We start from the raw sequence: 22614 nt of genomic DNA on the forward strand, positions 1-22614 counted from the left end.
AGCTTAAATATTTTTTGATTAATACGGAGGATTTAATTTACTGAATTTTACTCATTTTTCTAAAAAGTCTGATCATTGTGCTCCAGACTGAAAGACCATTTAGCAAAGGATCTTGTCTCTAACAGAAGTCAGTAACAGAAGCCCAGGAAACCTGTAAAGATAGGGCAAGCATGCAACAGTACTCCACAGGATGCTCCTTCAAATTCCAGGAATCTTTGCTTTTCTATTTCTTAACCCCAAACCAGTTTTTTTTTATGTAGTAGCCTAAACATTTCATTAGCATTTCCACAGTCTTCCATCTGCAGAATCTTTACAAAATATTTGAAGATGCTGAAATATACTAAAATCATTAGAGAAATATTTTAGATTACAAAACTAAGTCTAAAAAATCTCATTATGACCTTTGCAATCCTGAAATCAAGACTGATTTTTGTTGACGTATGTGCAAGAATGTCTTGCACCATGATAAATAAATAAGGAATAGCATATCCTAGTTGTCTTGATGTAAGGTCAAATACCAAAAATCATATCCAGGAGAAATGCCATTTGTAATCTATCCTCGGTGTTGTGTCTATGCATTTGCTAACTGGTCAACTTGATCTACGTTTTCTAAAAGAGAGAGAATGCAGAGCTTTTGAAATGCACCTCTCCAAGAGTGCAGTTCCAACCTAGTCTTGATTTCCAAAACAAAGCCAGAGAATGTTAACACTCAGAGCCCAAGCAGATTTGTAGAAGATTAAAAGGAATTTGTTTAAGGTAAGCAGATACAGAAAATACACTGATAAGTTCACTTCTACTTTATGTAGAGTCCTGTGTGGTACTGTACTGACTGGAGAGGAAGGAAGCAACATGATTTTACAGAGGTAGTCAGCATGAGAACTAAATAACACCACTTTAAGGAAGATAAAAGTAGGTAAGTTTTTCCCAAAATATAGCAGTGGACATTCAAGGGAGAAGGAAGGTGCTGTGGGAATAGAATTCCCACATCCAGGGCAGAGAACAGGAATTACTTTCCACTTCCAAATCCCAAAAGGGGAGCCAGGCTTTTCTATCTTGCAGGATCAAACACAATCTCAAGATGTCAAAAACTGATGTTAAGTGTAACTACAAAATACATGATCCATCATAATCTCATTTGATCAAGTTACGTATCTTAACTTGTATTTACTGAAATGAAATGCTAGGTTTTTCAGTTAGGATCAGGACTGAATAAATTTTTTCAAACAATATATATTATTATTATAAACTTCCTGATAAGTATCAATTCTCGCAGTTTAAATACCTTAAAGGAAAAGAGAAAAGAAAAAGTGCATCTCCTTGCAATGTGTTGTAGAAAAGACCTTGCATCCCCAGCTGCATTTGCAACAGATTTTGAGAACGGTGAGTTTTGTAGGGACCATTCCTTCTCCCCTCTGCCAGCAGATATCCCGTGGTTGGTACGTGGAAGAAGTAAAATGTATTTTTTAAAAAAATGCTGTGACTCTCCAGATGCGTTTCACAAACTGCGGTAGCCCACATCGTCCATGAGAGGGCACTATTGTTTAACAGTTGAAAATCCATAGCCCCACTTCAGCTCATTCAGTCCAATTTCCCTCTGCTTATCTGAACCCTGCCAAATGGGATGTTCAGAAAGTAAAAGGACAATCTCGATCCTCATTAGAATGCTATTTTTGAAAGCTAAACTGTTTTAACTTTTAACAAGAAGGGTACTAAAGATGGTGCTACTAGTGGGATTTGGTGTGCTGTGCAGATGGAACCAAGTGACAGGTGCCTGATACCAAACCAGAGACATGATAGCAATAGACACCATAACAAGAACACATTTGCTGTGTTTTGTGCTTTCTAAGGAAAAAGAAAACTTTTCCCGGGGATATATTAATTTTAAAATGTGTCACTGTAAAGTAATGAAAGAAATAAAGAAAAAGAAAAGCTCGGTATTCATCAGATCAGATTCCTGCTTGACAAGTGAAAATAATGATCTGTAACCAGTACAATGTAAACATACGCTGTGAAGAGTTCTTTTTTACAATCTCCCAGATCATTGCAACTGGCAAAATCCAGACTACTGTGGCAGAAGATACATAGAGTGGACTCTTGGAGATTACATGGCCGTGTGCTGGATTCTGCCCCTACAGTGGCAGAACTACAAAGCAAGTTGGAAAAATACACTTCTTTAGGGGTTGGTTTTTTTTTTGGAGGAAAGTAGAAGGCAAATATGTTCATTCATCTTGACAGTCTCCTGATTTATTAGAACATTGACAACCATTCCTTTTGTATAATTTGGCAAATGTTCAATAGAATTATCTTTTGAGCAGGCAGTCTCAGATTGACTGTGGCAGCAGATACAAAAGGCATAATACCAGATTAGGGTCTGGGATGAGTTGACAGCATAAAGGCACTCCAGTTTTACAGACTAGATTGAAAAGTAGTAGGGAGGTTGATAATGTGGCTGAAATTCGTGGAAGCAAAGTCTTTTTGTGAAATTTGTACTGTTAAATTTTTTCATTCAATAAGCTATACAGAGACATATAAAATTTAAATATAAACTTTTCAACTAACATCAACAGGAAAATTGGTAGGCAAAAAAAGAGGAAAGAAGGTTATAGACTCTCTTCTTTCCTGACTGCCTAACTTTATATATGTGAGTAGTCCAGCTGAATATAATGAGGCTAACTCGTATTATCTTGCCTTTAAAGTTAAGAAAAGCTTTTCAGGTTCAAGTTACAGGTTTTGTGCATTTTGATTATACAGCTCTTTTTCTGGTATATAAAATGACTCTGAAATAAACACAATACCTCCAGAATTATTTAAATATATGTTGATTTAAAATTCCACACATTTCCTGGCCTTAATTTTGCCCTTTGTTTGAAACTAATAGTCATCAAAATTGCAGTTGCTTAACCGCTGTCTTTAAACAAGAAAACATTCCTCATTTGATTGACAGAGAAACCTCCTCATCAAGGTTTTTTTCTTTTAATATTCTACTTTTTATTCCTTCATTAAAAAAATGCAATGAAATAAGATGTCTTATAAGTAAAAAATCTATCACAATTAAGCCCATTCTCAAATTAATTAAATAGCACTGTCCTCCAAACATTTTGTTGAAGAATGTGAAATCCCTCAACTTAAAATGCTGTGAATTAACATTTATTTTTTGTATTAAAAAGGCTCAGCTTCCCTCTGTGCTTCAGAACTGACATATTGTGCAATAAACAGCAATCAGCCTAAAGACGCTATATTAAACAAACCAAGTTTTGTTTTGCTAAACTAAGCAAAATTAGTTGAATGCCCTAAGTAATAGTTGCTGGTATTTTTTTGTAAATTATTTCTCCACTTGTTTTTGTGTCTATGCATAAATTAAAAATCTGCTGAAATTTATTATTCATCTGAGATGTAATTAATATGCAAAATTATGCAAATTAAGATGCAATTAGGCTTCAATTCTCTAGTGGAATTTTCCATTATAATTTAATACAAAGTAATAGAGTAATTGGTGTCACGTGTAATTACGGTTACTCACGTGTACTTGCAGACGTGAAAATGGTGTGGTATATGTTAGTTATCCTATGCAAATGCACTGTACAGGCTCTTAACACTTGGAAGCTAGGTAAACAAAGATTGTCTTAAAAAAGAAGTGAGCAATAGTGACCCTTCTTTCTTGTCATGTACTGTCATTTTCAAGAACATGAATGATTGTAATTAATTTTTGCTGTGTGTATTCCTTAGAATTCATAAATAGGTAGCATGATTCAATACTAGGTTTTCTGTTTCTAATGTCTTCTTTAGGAAACTGTCTTTGGTGAAACAAAAAATTACTATCAAAACGACAAAGATTTGGAGGATCAGTGATACACATAACAGCAATTTGTCAAGTTTTTAACACAAAATATATTTCCTGCCTTAATGTGATATACAATGAGTTCAATTGCTTTATAATTTGCTACTTCTTAGTATACAGCTTTGCACTACAACCTATAATGCAAAATCAGATTCATTCGGTTTGGCTGGAGCTAGAACCTACAAATAGTTGTGAACATGAGTACACGTACTGGGTGAGCAAATCACACTGAACTCAAGTTTTCTGAAGCATTAACATCTGCAGGATCAGCCTGTGAGTTCATACGAACTGTCAATATCTGTGATACTGGATATGTGTGATACTGCAAGATAATTCACAATGCTTTTTAAGTCGTTTTCCTGTCCTGAAGTTTAATTCTCATTTTGCACTTACTTAGAGAATTTTGGATATAACAATAAACTGCTCATATCACCCAAGTAATCCAAATTTCATAATTTGCCTGATAACTACATATCCAGCTGTATCAAAGGGACAGATTAGCATGCACTTGAATTCACAAAAATGATAAAGAAATAAGGACGGGAAAAAAAAAACCAAACCAAACCACAGAACAGTCCTTTCTGAATTTTATGGTAACAAAAGAAGAAAATGGAACAAATACAATATAGGTTGGTTCTTAGCTCTGACTCCTATTTCATCATTCCCTCACAGAAGCATCCACCTCTCATTTTGTAACACCCTAGCAGCAACACACATAAGCCAGTAACATGTGTGCAGAAGAAAAAGAATGATTCCTTTCCATGTTTGTTTTTTTTTTTTCTGAGTGCTAAGGCATTTTCTACCACCACTGTTTTGTTTTAATGCTATCGTATTCACAAAACCTTTTTTTTCTTCCCCTCGCAGGTTGGAACTTTTCTGTTGTTCATGTTATAACTTTAGTGCGGATGGATCAATAGGTAGGTAGGTGAGGTGAAGAGAGGGAAATTGGAATGATTTAATATAATGAGTATAGAGCTTCAGTGTGCCAAACTGGTCTCCTTCTCTTTCTTTTCATTTGCTTCTACTGCCGCTGGCTAATTATTTAAAGGAAAAGGCATCTATGTGAGAAAATAAAATCTACCATTAGTCTCTTGTGCTGCACCTTTCCCTAGCCCCACCCATTCATCCATATGTAGCTTTTCCATTCACTCCCATAATACCACCAATTACTATGCAGTCAGGACCATTCATATTCATATTCACATCTCACTGTGGACATTTAAGCTACACTCTGAGCAACACTCATACCTTAAACTACACCTATTATACAGCTGTTGTACAATTAGTGTAAATGAAGTATACAATATGGGGCTCAGCTTGTACAATAATTTGTAATCAGTGATAGGGGAAGAGGGTTTTGTGTACTTCTGCCCTGCATACCTTTTGGTCTCCTTCTTTCCATCATTCTTCTCTCCCTTCCTCCCCTTGGGCTTGGTTCAATAAAGGCTTATTCTGAGAGACACAATAAAGAGATTCTCATCTGGGGTAAAATAACTAGGCCCTCCTGCAACTACACCAGTTTATGCCAGCTGAGACAGTCAACCTGTTTGTCTCAGCACATAGCACTGATCTCTTTTGTATCATTCTTTACTGAAATGGACTTACATGTGATTTACACCAGAGATCAGAACAAAATATGTAACCTACCTAAATAAGATAAGATGATCACAAGAAAGGTCAGAACAGAATCACTACAGTGAGCACCACTAACTAAATTAATGGCCTTTTGTTTGGCTAGTTTTAACTGTTTATCAGGTATTTGCTGCTCCCACAGGCAAAACATTACAGACTTGATGGGTCACTGCTCTGATCCAGTGGCAAATCTCAGTTTGATAACAAAGGAGGGGAAACTCAGTAGAATAAGATGTATGTAGGTCAGCTATCTCATTGATGGGCTAGAGTTTTCACAACAATTTCTTTGCAATATTTCCATACTTGAAATTTTGTCACTTAAACTTAGGATGGACTTATCACGAGAGCAAAGCCACACGCAAAATATCTTGACACAGTTTCCCACTGCTACCTGGACTATGGGCAACATCAACTGTATTTTGCAGAGAACATAAAAAAGAATTCTTATGGATGCTTTAACGTAATTTATTCAGACTCTTTCCTGTGTCTGTTTACAAATATACTTTCATAAGAACAAGTTTGACAGTTGTGAAGTCTTGACTAGTTCTGGAAATGTTCTTCAATATCATAGAATATCATTTCAGTGTCAGTAGATATTTTAAAACCATAGAAACAATTTAAGACTTCCTACTTTATTGCCTTACATACAATTTAACCCTCAGACTCCATTCAATATTTTCACAAATACCATATTCTTTATGTGCTCTCCTTCTTCTCAACTTACCATTGCATTGTCGTGTTCTCCTGCTATGTTTTTTCTGACCTACTAATCCTATGAGTATGGGTAACTGACTCTTGTGACTGTCTTCAAAAGTCTGTGAATTGACTGAATGGGGACTAGTCACATATACTCTCCTTAGTAACTGCAACAGTATAGCCTTAAGATAGGTAGTCTGTCTTAGTAGTGTTGTAAAAGTCCTGTCATCTAGCACGCTATGTTATTAAATAAAATAGCAATGCTAACAAAATTTTAATAACATTTTAAAAGACATTACTGTTCCAATTAAAGCAGGCTTTCTTCCTTTCTTCCTTAAAGCAGAAGGTCACAGTCAATATTTCTAGTGCCATCCCATTGGGTAACCATTAACGGAGTTCTTGTTATGGGTTTTCAGCTGAATAATTGTTGCTTTCCAGGTTACTGCTTCTCTTGTAAGTGGATTTACTGATAGAGAGGTACTGTAAGTCTTTCCTCCCTCTTGTGTGCCATGTTACAAAGAAGCAGCTGCATCACTGCCCCTTCATCAGCATTTTGTGTATGTACAACTTTATCTCCCTTCCCCTCCTTTCTCAGGGAACAATTCTTTTCCATCAGAGACTAACCAAAAGGTCAGACTTTCCATTTGTTCCTGTCACTCAAGATATTTATTGTATTTCCTTAGGAATGTGGTTTCTACCATAAGATAAAGGACCACAGAGAGATTATTTTCTTGTTACTGCTGTGGTACTTCACTGATGCATTTGCACATAGTGACTGTCACTCTTACATTCATGCACCAATACAAAACAGTTTACACATTTCTTACAAACTTGCATGTTTCTGCAGTGGGGTGGGTTAGTTCAAACAGTTGTCAGCAAGGCAGAGAACATTGTCACTTATGGGAAACAAGTACACATACCATTCAAGCTGTTAATGGTTCAGAGTTGTTGTGTTTGCCAGGTATTTCAAAAGACATAGTACGAACAGGGAAAAAACTTCATTCTTAGATGACCTTGTAAAAGGCAGGTGTTCCAAACATGGTATGTACCACCGCATCTGCTGCAGTTCAGCCATTCCAGATAATTAGAACCTCGAATGCGGGTAGACACCAAACTACCTCCTCTATGCCTGTAGTAGGGTCTCTCTAGCCCAGGTTAAAGATATAGTTATAGAGAAGCTTTGTTCTTTCTGCAGATGGAGAAAGGACTTCAGATAAATAAAATCACTGCTAGTTAAGATCCACAAGTACCAAGAGAAACACTAACATATAATTTGTATTATGAGCTTTTGATGAGCTTCCAAAGACCTACAGTTAATCAGTAAAATAAATATTCTTAACTGGAAAGATGTTTTGGACCCAGAGTTCTCATCAAGTGACTTATCCACTCCAAACTGATCCTCTGTCTCTCTGTGTAGGTGCAGGAAATCATTTATTTTTAGCTGCTTAATCATGGAAAGAAATATGGATTGCATCACGGCGCTTAGAAAAGTCATAGTCTGATGAACAGTGGTCCTGATGAGCAGTGGTCTTGGTAGCAGCACCATTTTAAACAGCCTGACTCTTCCCTCTCATCCTTCTAGTCCCTGGCTTAATGTTCCCACATCATTTCTACCCTTCAGCTGTGCACCCAGTAACAAGGGAATGTGATGAACTGACAAGGATTAAAAATAACCTGTTAAAAACGGTTTGGTTTAACCTGATTCTGTAAGTCATACTGCTGCTAAAAAGTATGTCTCAGATTATATTCCTGCTTCCCCAGGCTCTGCCCCTTTCTACTGTGTCCTCTAAAGGAACCTAGATAGTAGACTTAACTCATAGTCATTTCCATGGGATCCAGAAGTTGATCCAGATCACCTCCTGCCTCTTTCCTCCTTCCTCAACAGCACTACATCTTGCTGCTCTTCTACTCACATTAACAAATGTCAGGTGACAAAATGTGTTGTCTGCAATATTTCATTTTTACTTTAATGATCTCCTACTCTTATTTTCTGTCTAGGAAGCACTGTTTGTCTTGTTAGTCATTCATTGCCAAAAAATCCCTCCCCTCATCTTTCACAGCTTCTGCGATAGTCTACAATAGAGTTGTAATCTCTGCTTCCAAAGACTATGCAGTTTTGTGTTACGGCTTCACTGACTTGCTTTATATTGCCTTATCTTTTAACTTGATCCTCACGTTTTTGCCTCCCATCAACTGTCTACAGGACTAGAGTTATGTACGACTCTAGTGCTGTAATATCTTAAGTTAAAAATTCCCAGAAGTTTCTGTGCATTTTTAGTATGAGAAATACAGAGAAAAAGAGAGAGACAAAAAGAGGAGAGACCTCAGTTGCCAACAGAACAGCCAGCGACCCATGTTTGCAATGCTGAAACAGGATGAGAGACTGAACTTCTAGTACAACTCCAATCAATATTTAATTATAGATATAGAGTGGAACAAGTTTCAACAGGAAATACAACAAAAATCTGCCCTTTAGATCTACTGGCTTGGTGAAGCTCCCCTGAAGACAGAAGTTCAAGCTATGTCTAGTGTCAGCCCACAGGAGATTTGACTTTGATTGATTGACTGCCTGCTCTGTTTTTTTATTTTCAGTTGCAGAGCAGGACTGTAGAGCAACACCTCTTCATAGCAGAGAAGTCCATCCTTACCAAAACTGAAACCTGCATTTCAAGTGAAGAAGGGAGATTTAGAAAGAAAAAAGCTAACAAACATGAAAGCAAACCCAAAAAGCTTTCTCAATTCATTGATAAATTTCTAGTCAGCTTTACATAAGATCTCTCTTCCCTTCTCCACCCATAACTAAATAGTATGTAACTTCTATCTGAGGCCATTTTGCTCATTTATTCTGCTGAAAATCTTTATTTTATCACATGCTGAAGACTATTTCCTCCTCCCCAACTGCTGATCACCACTACTACTCTAACAAAGATGCCATACAACAATTAATTGCTTTGCTTTGTATTATAGCTCATCAACTTGTTGGGAGCTAAGAAAAAATGAAATAATGGGGGTCACTTCTGGAAAAATGAGTTTATTTTCATGCCAGCTGCAGAAAATGAGCAAGGCTGGCTTCATGCCAGTTAAAGGGATGCTGTAAGAGGTTTGCTTCTGTTTGCCTGAAGCAAAAATGCCTATCTAAAGAGTTACACATGCACATACACACATGCATGTACATGCATATAATCTAAAAAAATTATTGTTATTTAAAATAGGCTAGATTTTGCTTCTCTTGTTATCTTTTGCCCTCACTTTCACTCTTTTATTTTTTTTAACTTACATCAAAAGCTCCTTTTCTAATGTAATTATCCTTCTGAAAATGGTTTACTAGTTTAACAAGAATACTGTTGCCTTACCAGCCAACAAGGTTTTTACAGGTACATGACCTGGAAACTAAATATTATTGAACTAGTTTAGAGTTTGCGTAGAGTTTTGAGCCTTTTAAAGGCAAGTCTGATCACCTGCTTCATCTATTTGTGAAACATTAAATGATTAAAAGTTTGATATAAATGGAAGGAACCACATGGATATTTTCAAGCACTCAGCACCTATGTACTGATATTTTGACTAATGTGTCTTAAATCCCCTAGAAAGCTGAGTTCTATAGACTTAGCAGATTACTTAATGGCAGTATATGTTAAGGTACTGCCATAAGTCAGTTTGGAAGTAACTGATAACGACTCATCATTGAGGAGAGAGGATACAGCCTCTTTCTAGCAAGGATGTATTCATCCTTGAAAATAATTACTTCACTGAGATGCAAATATCTGTGTAGCACTCAACTTGGACACTGCACATGGCAGTGCCCTTAACTTCCAGATTTTGGCCATGTATGAAATGCCTGTTTCTTGTTATAGTTTCAGGAAATTTGAATCAATGAACAAAGTTATGAAAAAAGAAGGAAAACCTTTTTAATATTGAAATCTGTGAGCCTTAATAGCAAAGAAAAAAAACCCCAGAGTGTAACTGATAAATAAAAGAAACAAGGTGTAAAGAAGTATTAATGTTTTCATTATTTCATACTATTTCTATTCTGTTGCAACTGATTTCCATGGTAATATAGTTAGCTCAAAATCTGTCTTTGCATATAAGGTCTCCATAGAAAAAGCAAATGTGAAAATAGCAATATTTTCAACACTCCTTTTCTTTAATAAAACTAACATTTTCAAATCTGCTTTTATTAAAACACAATAAATACCATCAATTTTTGGCATGAAATCTCATTACACACTCTCAATATTTATCACTTTGCAGAAAGAAGATTATACATTAGTTCTATTCATTCAATTCAAATCTGAGTAAGAATGAATTAATGTTTTATTTTTCTTCATCTATTTAAAAAGGCCCAGTTGCTGAAAGAAAATGAAAGAAATACTTTTTGTTGCTGCTAACAGATAGGCACAGAGAAATATCTCAGAGGTAAGTGCTCTAACACACTGTTCTTTGACCCTGCAATTACTCCCTGCAAATGCCATTTATGATTCTCACAAAGTCCCATTGGTTTCAAAGGGAGTCAGTCCATGAAGACCTCTTTGGAAGAAGAAGATACTAACCTTGCCGTTTCTGGAATTTGGCTTCAAACATGGACTGAGGTTACAAGGGAAAAGAGAAAACCTGATTATTTTATTCTCCTTTTACCTTTGTAACAGAATCACTATTATATTAACCAGTACAGTTCAGAACACAAAAAAGTCTCTGTTCACAAAGCTCAAAATAGGAATGGCATTGGTGTAACACAGCAGGACAAGGTGAATAGACATAAAAATTGTGGAAGCCTATGCTACGTCTGTCTGTACTAACCAACACTAGGACTCTCTATTATTCTTTTCATTAAATTTAACCTCATGTATTTAAAATCAATGTTTAAGATTCAAATTTCAAACTTGTGTAAGTGGTACATTTTCTGAGAAAACATGTCTGGCAGATGTGTTGCTCTTTGAGTTTATGGTTTTACATAGATAACAATATAGACCATATCCTGTTGCAGAGTCTTTGAAAGATTCTGCAAGTATCATCATTTAGCTGCACATGTCCCATCAGTCTCACTAAAATCCTTTGAAGAACGTTTTTGCTAACCTACATACATTTAAGAACAGACAAAGTGGGCTTCCTCCCCCTTTTTGGGGCACAGTCTTTGCAGAATAAAATTATTTCATTGCATGCAAAGAACATTTGACACATTGCTCAAGCAATTTGAAATTCTGTAAAAGCCATTCAACCACTCTGATAATAAACAAACAAATAAATAAAATTGGTGAGCTTTCAACCACAAGTAAGTCTGATGCCGGGCGCAAGTATAAATTGCGGGGCACAAGTACAAATTGGGAGAGGAGTGGCTGGAGAGCAGCCCAGTAGAAATGGATCTGGGGGTGCTGGTAGACAGCAGGCTCAATACAAGTCAGCAGTGTGCCCTGGCAGCCAAGAGGGCAAACCACGTCCTGAGGTGTATCAAACACAGCACAACCAGCTGGTCAAAAGGGGTGATTATCCCACTGTATTCCATGTTGGTGCGGCCTCACCTGGAGTACTGTGTGCAGTTCTGGGCCCCACAATTTAAGATGGGTGTGAAGGTCCTTGAATGCATCCAGAGGAGGGCAACAAAGCTGGTGAAAGGGCTGAAAGGAATGGCCTATGAGGAGCGGCTAAGGACTTTGGGCTTGTCTAGTTTGGAGAGGAGGCTGAGGGGTGACCTCATTGCTCTCTACAGCTTCCTGAAGATGAGAAGTGGAGCGGGAGGTGCTGATCTCTTCTCACTGGTATCCAGTGACAGGATGTGAGGGAATGGCTCAAAGCTGCTCCAGGGGAGGTTTAGACTGGACATTAGGAAGCACTTCTTTACCAAGAGGGTGGTCAAACACTGGAACAGGCTTCCTAGAGAGGTGGTGGATGCCCCAAGCCTGTCAGGATTGAAAAGGCATTTGGACAATGCCCTTAATAATATGCTTTAACTTTTGGTCAGGCCTGAAGTGGTCAGGTAGTTGGACCAGACAATCATTTTAGGTCCCTTCCAACTGAAATAGTCTGGTCTAGTCTAGTCTATTCTGATAATAAGATGTCTATAATCAAAAGATGAATGTCAAAAAAGAATATAATTCTGAACGAAGGCTTGAAGTAACACAAAACACTACTAAGTAGAATTTATTTACTGAAAATCATGTGAGAAACAAAAAGAACTATGGATTAATTCAGTCAGAAAGATACCAAAATCTTTTTGCCTGTGACTCCATCAGGATTACTGAACTTCTCCAATGAAATGAAGCAGTCCTTTTGTAAGGATAGAGAAGAGTAAAGGACTTTTTTTCAGTCATGAACTTCAGTCCTCTGCCTGGCTATTTAATCTCATAAATATGTCGAGATCTGTCTCTGATTTGTTTAGGTGCTCTTTTTCTGTTTCCAAAAGTTGCTGTTTGGAAGACATGCAAACACCAGAGCTATTCCTGTCTTTCAAGAATAAGTTGCAATGAGAAAAGGAAGAGCAAAGGATAATTTAAAGCTTAATGGAGTGAGGATTTTGATACTCCCAAACTCCACTTTCAGGCTAATAAAAACCAGAAAAAATTTCATCATCATTTCACTTCCCTTGTCCTTTATCCTAGCAGCCTTTGTGTCAACTATATAAAGTGACTATACTTTCCTAGACCCAAAAAAGGTTAAGAATTATTTTTTTGCCAAATCAGGAAGAAATGTTAAAAATTATACATGAGCAATCTTAATTCATGGTTTCTCTACACTGAAGTTTCCCTAATGAATTTTCCTTTTGCAGTTCTGGTCCACCTAAATGTACACAGTCATATTATTTCTATGACTTCTGTTGTCATCAATAAAGCATTGACTACTGTGTATGAAATTCAGACTTTTGCAATTCACCTATCAAACAGTAAGAATGCTGAAAAACTATCTTTGAAAGATACTGAAAATATGTAAATTCAATAATTTTTTTTTATTTTCTGACGGGTGTTCCAAAGGCAGAAGACAATTTAACTGAATAAATAACTTTCAGTTATTTGTTGTGGGTTATTTAAAACACAGTACCCAGTGCTTCACTATATTTAAAAACGACACTCATCTTATGCAGGTAATCAAATTTGCCATTGCTATTTGAGTACTTCTTTGAAATGGTCATTTTTTTCACGGAATCATGACTTTCATTTCCAAGCAAGCCTTAGCAATGCAGAAATAAATAAAAAACTAATTAAAAATAACTAATTCGAAAAAAACCAACCAGAAATGAGAATATTAGAAGCTTCCCATTTAAGTTTGGGTTTTAAAAAATGGATGAATATTTACGCGTAGATGGGTGAGTTTGAATTTTATCTGAACAAGTCTGTCCATCCCCAGTTCTTACAGGCTTGGAGAAAACCCACCTTCATTATTCATATACCTAAACAACTAGGTTAACAAGTACTTCTAATTGCCATATGGACCTAGAGTTCTGAGAGATATTTATATGAAACAGAAACTGTAGAAAAGGATACTCTCTTCTTTATTAATCTGATGCCAACATTTTGCTAATTAAACCACCACATGTCTCATGTCACTTCCTACGTAGGTCACTGGAAGAGGAGATACATTTGAGCAACCTTAAGGATGAATCCCAGGGGAGCATCCCACAAACGCATGGTATTTAAGCTTGCAAGTTTATTAAACAAATCACAGAATATATTTCAGTCTAAATCACAGACGTGGCATGACACAATTAGAAGATTTATTGATTCTTTGGGCTACAGATCTCACAGCTTGCACTGGGGGCTCTACACCCACCAGAACCAACAGATTTGCTTCATCACAAGTATTCTTTCTAAACTAGTGCAGGGAAGTTTATAAAGTTGAAACTGCCTGACTTCAACTTTGCTTGTTTTCAACTTTGTTTCTATTTTAACCTAACTATAAACTGAACACATTTTGTATTAGTCCCATGTGTCACCACCCTGAATTACTGGCAACCAGCCTGCAATAGCAGAATCACTGTATGAAGCAAAGAAAAAAAAAATTGAGTAACCAATATTTTCTTCAGACTAGTTACCATCTGCCTGTATTAGAAGTTCTTACCTCTTTATGTAGTGCTTCTTTGCTTATCGGGCAACAGTTATCAGAATAATAGTCATAATCTGTCCACAAATACAAGGTTCTAAAAAATGTTGGCTATATCCTCCACCTCATATTTCCAATAAAAGATGTCTGATTATGGCTGAACTGTATGTTTCCCAGGACTCAATTCAGGTATGAAATGGTTCTTTCCAATAATTTGGAAAGGTTTCTTTTCCTTTGAGGCATGTAAAAATGCCAATGTTTCTATCAACACAAAATTTATCTTTATTCAACATTCTATGAAGTTCAATGAAGGGCTACAAGGATGATTAAGGGACTGGAGCACCTCACATATAAGGAAAGGCTGAGTGAGAGAACTGGGACGGTTTAGCCTAGTGAAGAGAAGGCTCAGGGACAATCTTATTAATGTACATAAATACCTGAAGGGAAGGTGCAAACAAGACGAAGCCAGGCTCTTTTCAGTGGTGCCCAGGGATAGGACAAAAGGCAATAGGCACAGAAGGCTCCATCTAAACATAAGGAAACACTTTTTTATTGTGAACAGGTCTCTGGAACAGGTCGTCCAGAGAGGCTGTGGAGTCTCCATCTTTGCAGATATTCAAAAGCTGTCTGGACACGGTCCTGGGCAACCAGCTGTAGGTGGCCCTGCTTGAGCAGAGGGGGTTGGACCAGATAACCTCCAGAGGAGCCTTCTAACCTCAGCCATTCTGTGATTCCGTGCTAAAATCTGTCTGTAGTGGAACAGATTGGCTTCCTTAGGCTCCCTCTTCGGGTCAAGAGATCCCTGTTAGTTCTTTAGAGGCAAAAAAGTAACATTATCGTCAATTTGTCAGCTGAACTATAATTGTTAAAGGCTCACACTAAATCTGCGGACTGGTGCAGACTTGCCTGATATTGTCTCATCCATACCAGTGGTCCATGAATCACTCTTTAGCTCTGAGAGTAGTCCTTGTTGTGGCTATAATTTAGCTGAAAGAAACTGAACTTGTCCATCTTTTTTCTCTAATGCAAAGAATGAAAGTCATAATCATTTAGGTACTCCAGACTGATAAGCTAGGTGAACCAAGGTCACGTAAATGATAAAACTTTGTGGCTTAAATCTGATACCTGTCAAATACCTTTCTGATGGCAACTGACATCACATATGGCTGGAGTGCTTGTGCTGAGGTCTCGCTCTCTTTCTGTAGAATTATGCATTGTGAAAAAAGGTCCCTAGCAAAGACAAATCAGAAGTGTCAAGGACAATAAGAAAAGCACTAAGGAAAAAAACATCCTTACTTTTACTTTCTATTGATGTTTAAAAGTGAGGCATCCTAGAATCAGGAGTAGCTCTAGGCAATTTGGGATGCCTGACTGCCAGATGCATTTACATCAGTTTTTGACCTCAGTCTCCACAGGATACTAACACAAGGAATAACATCTTATTTTTAGGCATAAAAGACTCTTTTGACTTCATCAGGGATGAAGAGATGCTGCTCTGGATGGAACAAGTACTTGTGAGTGAGCTTAACTTTAAGCATGCAAGGAATTCCATTGCTTTCACTGGTGTTCAAAATTAAGAATGTGCTTGAGTGCTTTACTAAAATGGTTTTCAACATAGAATTTCTGATGGTTCCCTGAAGTCCTAATATTGGAAATTGTGAAAGGAGGGAGAAGGATAGAAGATTTATCAGCTTTATCATACTTTAACTTGATATTTACTTTGCTTAAACTGTTCTCTGAAATAATTGTCAAGCCAGTGTTCTATTGTTTTCTTATTTAAAAAAAAGAAATTTAGCACTCTGCAGCAGAGCATATTTTGTTACTACATCAAAACAAAATGTGGTACATGTTTTTGGAAGGAAGGCCTTAACAGATTTTTTTTTAAAAAAAAATAGTGGGTTTTTTTAATTAAATTTCTTTTTTTTGACAGTGCCAGTCTTCTGAAAATGTAAAGTGGCCAACTTCTCAAAATTCATTTGAGCCTTTCCCTTTCAAAGCATTCAATCTATGCAACAAATATCTTGCTTTCTCCTGGGAAGCTTTTCCTTTTACAATGTCAAATTACATGTGAAGGGCTAATTTCCATCTGGAGACCTTATCAGTGAGGATCTTTCTTCTTCACAACCTTGGGAGGGAAATGTTTTCCTCTTGAATAACTTTTTTTTGTTTTTTTTTTTTAAATCATGGTCAGCCTCTAGAGCTGTAAGGAACTGTCTGATCCAGGCTGCAAAAGCATTTGCACTCATCCTAGTTTCCACTTTAAAGCAAATCTGCAAGAGTTGTTTGTTCATATTCTCTGAATATTTGAGAATACCCTCAGGCTGTTTCTGAGTTTTCACAACACATTTTTAAGTGGGAAAACTATCAGCCAGTTTTTTATGGTATATGGTATATATGGTTAAGCTACTTTTGTCACAAAACATCAGCTAAGCCGTATCACAGAAGTCATGTCATATTTCTTCTCTACTCTCAAATACTTAAGAAAATGTAATATATCAGCCCAAATCAGAAAAAAAATGCAGTTTGTCAGAAACAGAATCTGCATGTTAGAGTAATTCTCTAATCTGAGCTTGTATAAATAACAAAACATACCTTCTTACAGCTCCTACGTCCAGCTGATTACACTGTTACAGAAGTACCTTAACAAGAGATTTCACCTATTGAATTGACTACTAAGTTATGTTGCCTTCTAGAAGTCACGTATTCGCCAAAATTTTTAAAATCAGCACCTCTTTCACTCCATTTGCAGCACAGCCTATTCAGACTTACCATCTTCCTTCTCTCACATCTTTGTATATTCCTGGAAAAATAACCGCCAACTTGGTTTCCTGCTCTACAATCAAACTAAGCCAAATTCATTCAGACTAACTCTCTAGCTCCCCAGTAAAATGAATTCACTATATTCAGGAAGAAACATAACATATAACATCATTGAGAGTTTAAGTACTGGTCAGAATATTAATTTCTACAATGCTTTCAAAGTACCTCTAAAAATGCAGTTTGAAAATCATGGTTTTCAACAACTAAACTACCTTTGTACAAATGTTTTGCTGAGTGAGAGGGGAAAACAACAATGGAATTTCTATTCAGCTGGTTGTTTTCACTCCCAGTATAATGTCCTAGTTTGAATTTTTCACTTTTGTTCCACATTTATAAGTCTTATATATGTTCTACAACACATCTTTCAGTTTCCAGCTACTCCCTCTGTTATTTCGAAAAAATATATGACAGAAGAAACTGTAAATTGACTTTTCTTAGTTTCTTTCAGTACAGGATTCACATACTCATGTCAAAAAAGGGTTTTTTTTATATTGGTAGCATGAAAACAGAAAGTTTTGAGGAAATTTTATGACAGCCATATTGTATGACATTATTTTATTTTTTGCTTATTTAATTCTTTACAAAATATCTTAAATGAGGAAACAAACAATCAAAGGATATTCTGCAACACAGTTTCTAGCTTTGAGCTTCTAAAACTAGCTAATCGAAAAATGACCTTATTTTTTAATAGAGGGGGCAATTGAAAATCATTGAACAGACCTACCCCCTAATGATTTTTTTCTCAGACATAATTATAATAATTAGCATTATAAAGTGCTAATTATCTTTGGACACGGAGGACTTACACACCAGAGACAGAGGTCCACATTAAGTAAAGAGGATTTTGCTTTCTTCTGTCATCATTTTTTTTTCCTTTTGTAAAGAGGTAGAGGACACTTAGCCCATCAGGCCTCCTTTCCAAATGTTCACATTTTGTCATTGCTAGATGGTTGAGTCCAGTAAAGCAACACATCTGTTCTTAAAAACAATGTGGATTGGTCTAGCAATCCACATGTCTAGTCTGTAGATAAGAACTAACCTAAGCTTATCTCCTCATTTTATTGGACCTCACATTGCCCAGAAGCATTGCAAAGACCTTGGATACATGTCATTATTGTAAAGGGTTACTTCAGTCCTACTCAGTCCTGAAGGGATTGGATTAATTTTGTTAGCAGGCAGTACCATTTTCTCATAAGTTCTTCCTTACTGATACAGCAGAAGGAAGGTTTCAGTCCCCTCAGGAAATACCATACTGACTTTTTCAGAAGGACTGCATTGCCAACTGCATACGTTTGAAAATCAGGAATGAGAACATCATAAGCATGACATAAAAAATAAAAGATTGTGAGTTATTTTTCTTTACTTCCTGTACTGAACCTTACATCTCTCCCTGGCTAAATAATCCTTCTCCTATCCCTCACACTGTAAATCATTGCCTAAAGCATGAATCATTTATCTCTTGCCAAAATTCTCACTCTCCTTTGCTTCAACAGGTTATAAATATTGTTTTATCTGGATTTTCTCCTGCATGTTGGCAACCCTTCTGCAGCAAGCACTGCTATTTCATTCAGGTGTTAAGCCCAGTCCTTCATCTGTCTTCCAACTTCTTTCCAGTGCCTGAAGAGAGACTTTTGAGACATACTTTGGTCTCCCTCATTCTTCCTCAGAGTCTGAGTCTCACGAGTATCACACTGAAAGGTGATATTCATATATGCATATGTCCTACAGATATCCTGGTGTCTCGCTTAATCATCGCAGATGTAATTAAAAGGTTATTCTTGCTATACGTACATCTGAGCTGTCTTTACGATGGCTTTCTGCATTACATATTTATAGAATATCTCTTCAAACATAAGCAGGTTATGTGTTCCAAAGAAATTGCAACTGCTCATAACACGTGCAGTACAGATAGGTTGTTCTGGATATTCAAGGTAGTAAATACGATGATGGTAAGAGTTTGCTCTTAAGTTCTGTTTCTGCTAGAGAACACCAACTATCTGCCTCTCATAATATTATCTGGGTTATTAGCAAGGAGTCAACCTTCTTCTAGCTAGGATGGCAGGAAACCACTCTGTAAACTCTAGCTGAAACATCCTCTTTAGCACTCTGGCTAAATTCCCTCAGAAAAGACTACTTATTCTTCAGATTGTTATGTTGTTTCCCTGGGTCTGAATCAATGAACTCAAATTTTATTTGAATGTCAAAAGTCATATCTGAACTCAGATGAGGACATCCTTCTCTCTGGGGCTCTGGCTTTTCTTCCATCTCATTTTTTTTATTACAAGTGATCACTTTTGAAGGCAAAGCTGATGAGGAGTATGTCTCTGTTTAGCCTGCACCGAGGGCTAAACAATAACCACTTGTTCTATCACCCAAGAACCCTCCCCATCTAGGAAAGGGTATTGGGAAAAGGAGGGAGACTCATGGGTTGAAATTGAAACACATTTAATAACAGAAGAAAACCAATATCAATACTAATACAAAAGACACAAAGTTATACTCAGCCCATAGATTAGTGGCAAGTTCCTCCAGGGGTCACAACCATTGAGAAGAGAGAAGAAGTAAAAAGATGTGGAAGAAAGCAGAACAAAGAGCACCCCCCCTCCCTAGCAAGCTTTCCCATCTATAGTGAACGTGATGTTAATACACCTGTGGGCCAGCCTGGGTCAGCTGCCCTGGCTTTCACTGCTAATAGCCTTGATCACCATACCACAGCTGGTCACAAACTAAAATAAAATGTAACAGAAAATTGATTCTATAATTTTTATCCCCGCAAAACCAGGACAGAGTATAATTAGGAGTTCCTGTGAAATTGGTATAAAAAATATTCTCACACTCTCCCACAATAGGACTGGAAGAATAGTTTCGCATGCTGTCATATAACTCTTCTGGTTGTATTGCTTTTGAAGTTTATCACCCAATCAGTTGCACTGGTCATTTAAAATCACTGATCCTAGTATAGTTTTTGATGGAATGACTATGTAAGCATTTTTGATATATATATTTGTATCTTGAAATTTAAAATTCAGTTTTGCTAATAGCTAGATTTTCTCTAATCCACAATCTTTCCCTAACTCTTCTGTGTGAGAAACAGCTTTGAGGAAAATAAATGGAACAGTGAATGGAGTATAGCCAAATGAAATTTCTTAAAAAGGTCTACAAAATCTCTGTTTAAAATGTATTGCAGTATGCTCAGATTATCTTTAGCATATGTATCCACTCTTAAATTCCTTATTCTGGATGTCTGCTGAGTTTGCAAAGGAAATTCATAACATTTATTAGGAACTGTTAGTACTGATTGCGTGTTGGATCAAGGCTTAATATGGTCCAGTAGAACAGAAAAGGCATCTTCTAATAGCTAAAACTCCCTTTCTTCATATCTGTGTCATTTTTTTCCCCTAATGCTTTACTTTTTTTCTTGTTGGGAAGGTTTCTTCCTTTTAATAAAAATATATAAGTACAAACTTAGGGACAAGAGGGAATTAAAGTAATATGATATGAATAGAATACATCACACCAAGCATCTCAAACTGTATACACTTACAGGAGTAATGAAAATTAAATATAACGTCATCATCTACTTCCCATATGAACAATCAAGGGAGTCAAAATCTAGCTAAACCAGCAAAAGTAAATAGTTTAGTGATGAAAAATTGATATAAAAAGGTCACTGAAAATATAAATATCCTCTGGGCTGTCAAAAGCAATCAGTTCAGCTCAATCTGGTAAATCTACTTTTAATGATAATAGCAACAACTTTTCCTTTTTATTACACTTTACATAAATTTATGAGCTTTATCACTTCAAACGAAATAGAATATATTTGTCTCCGCATCAGGCTTAAAGTTACCATGTGTCTTGGAAACCTACCTAGAAATACAAGAATACAATGGTGGTTGTAACCCCTTTCTGCTAGGTTGGAATTAGACTTCTTGTATCATAGAACTGCTGTTAATTAAAAGGAAGGAAATGAACATATAAAGACTGCAGCACTTTAAGTGGTATATTTTCTTAAATAGCTAAAAATACTCATTCATCATGGTTTATAATTATGGAAAAAAATGCAGTTTAGAATTGCCATTTTTCTTAATTAATGTCTTTTATTCTAGATTATATATTTACAAATGACCCCTGGTTAATTGGCTGGGACTGTGGCAGTTCAATTCTACAAGCAGTCAGATTTTTGAGGCCTCTGCAGAAGATGCTGTAAGGTTATTTGTGGTTACTACCTTCCAAATATCTGATTTTTTTTCCCAAGAAAACTACAGAAGTCAACAGTGTGCATTCCAGAATTGGGAACCCATTAATCCATAACCATACGTAATACTACTGGGAACACTACTAAAGATACTTGGTTTTAATAAAACACAAAGAAAAACGTTGGTAAATGTTATATACCAATAACAAGGCAATGCTCTTTAATAACTAACTGTAGTACTAAATTCAAGCCTGTTCACATCATTTTTGCACTTATTTATCTTTTAGCAGCGATATTTTCTCAAGACTTGAATTAAAAGCTTATCTCTCTATGAGCTCATTGATTATCACCCCAATATATTATAGGAAACATCAGCTACATGTAAGGCTGCAGACATTTCAGTACACATTGCATCACGTCCAGCCTGAAAATTCACCCTAATTTCCTTTTTGTATCACCTTTGACCTGCCAAGCTTTACAAGCTGACATTTCAAAAATGTTACTGTTTTGCTCTTCATAACATTTCTACTCACAAAGCAAGATTACTCCGGTTTACTTATCATCTGGAAGAATGAGACCATGCATTCCTACTACATTGCTGTCACTATTTCTGGAAATTACAGGTATATCATACAGGCATTATATTTCATGCAGTCCTAGTTTATGAGAACCAGATTAATATTTTTCTGCTTCCGTCTTGTTACCAACCATTAAGTCAAATTGAAATGTATTTAAACAGAAAGCTACCTTGAAGTACTGTGGAAAATCTATTATCTCCTTTAATTTCTCACAATTTCTTAATTTTACCAGCTTGTTCTACTTTTATCCAGAAATCTATTTTGTAATAAAAAGCCCCTTCTATTCAGCTACATATTGTGCACCTTCTTTCTGAATAGACTTCTGACTTCACTTTGTATCCAGAATATTCACAGTTAATTTCTACTCTTAAGATAGGACCCTCTTTTTCTTGCTTGCCAATTGTAAAAATCTTTGCTCTGTTTATAGATGTCTGAAATTAATTGTTATTGCTCAAGGCCTTTTGTATTTCTTGGTTTTAATTGCTATGACTTATGAACTTTAGCTTCAAAATGATTTAAACAAAAATCCCTACTCAGTGAACAGCAAACGTCACAAAGCTGTAGTTCTGACTCAACCTGTAAGGACAGATGCATTACAAGAGCAGAAAAAAAGTGTGGCTGTGGTCACACCAAGCATAATGAAGCTAGTAAATTTATGTTCCAGATAGATGTGTGAGTGAGAATCCTCACTCAGGATGGAAAAAGATGAAGATTTCTCCCTGTTTTCATGCTGTGAAGCTTATCTAAAGCTTGTGCCTGAATGTAGGCTTGCATCAACACAGTTTAACTCACAGACAATGTGTTTAGATTCATGTTCAGATTCA

The sequence above is a fragment of the Nyctibius grandis genome, chromosome 7 (assembly GCF_013368605.1).
Source record: "Nyctibius grandis isolate bNycGra1 chromosome 7, bNycGra1.pri, whole genome shotgun sequence".
Taxonomy (NCBI): domain Eukaryota; kingdom Metazoa; phylum Chordata; class Aves; order Nyctibiiformes; family Nyctibiidae; genus Nyctibius; species Nyctibius grandis.